Consider the following 1,151-nt stretch of genomic DNA (forward strand, 5'->3'; position numbering starts at 1 on the left):
ATTAATTCAAAATATCACCATTTTCAACCCAATGAATTCGTCCGCGCACTGCAGCTCTCGTCTATTAAAATATTAAGCAGGACTCGCGATATACCTAGTAAATCACATAATGATGTTTAAACAGAAAAGTTACAAATAAAACTTGTGGCGTGGACATTATTGTACAATAGGTAAAAAAGGCAATCTCAAAGCTAGTAACAACCAAAACGTATTTGTTTCTATAAATTTCGAAAATAAGATTATCAAATAGTATTCTTAAAAATGTCCTACGTCCTGCGCTTATTTATTTTCTTCTGTGATGCAAAATCATGCAGCTGTTCCCATTGTGTCTGCTTTAGGTTCTGCGCTTTTTTAAAGTGGTGCTTTTACAGATGGTGTTTATTTATTACTTTTATGTTGTGAGTAGTAGAAATCAGGGGCATGCTAACCACGGGGGCAGCGGGGGCGACTTGCTCACTCTTTTATTTAAAAGCGGGGGCTGTAAATTTTAAAATCTGAAATATTCAGAATCCAAAGAAATAATCAAGCTTTTAAAATCGTTAATTAGCATTTAGCTGCATAACAAGAAGTACACATTCTTTTAGAGCGTTATTTTATTCTTCATTGGGAAGATTTGTTTAGAAAATTAAGCTGAACTGGCGGGTCTGTCTGTCAAGTACTGTTTTCCATTTGACTAATCAAGATTTGCCTCGATTCAGATATATTTTGAACTGAAAATTTTAGCTCTTGCTTTATTCTCAAACTGAATTGTAATAATAAACATTCAGAATTGTAATACACAAAACCTTGGCACCAAGTAGACCAAGTGAGTGTATTGAATCCCCCAAAAAAACTTTATATGAAAGTAATCTTGATCTGTCAACTGTAAAAGTCAGCTTGCGACTTGTAAGGCTGAAATTTCAGATCACAACTCTATAAAACATCCCGATTACCAGCATAAGTCTTTAATATTTTACACTTATATTACCAGGAAACTGTATATGTATACTCTAAGTTGGAATGTCTTACGGATACCACATCCCCCATGCCAGTGTTGCCATAATGGGTACAATTGTACTTTCTTCGGTACAACTTCAAATTCTAAGTACAAAGGTACATTTTCGGATTTTTAAGGGGATTTTGGTACATTTTAAGATTTGGTAATTTGCCTA

This window comes from Leiobunum rupestre, chromosome 11, assembly GCF_980474605.1.
Source record: "Leiobunum rupestre chromosome 11, qqLeiRupe1.1.hap1, whole genome shotgun sequence".
NCBI lineage: Eukaryota > Metazoa > Arthropoda > Arachnida > Opiliones > Sclerosomatidae > Leiobunum > Leiobunum rupestre.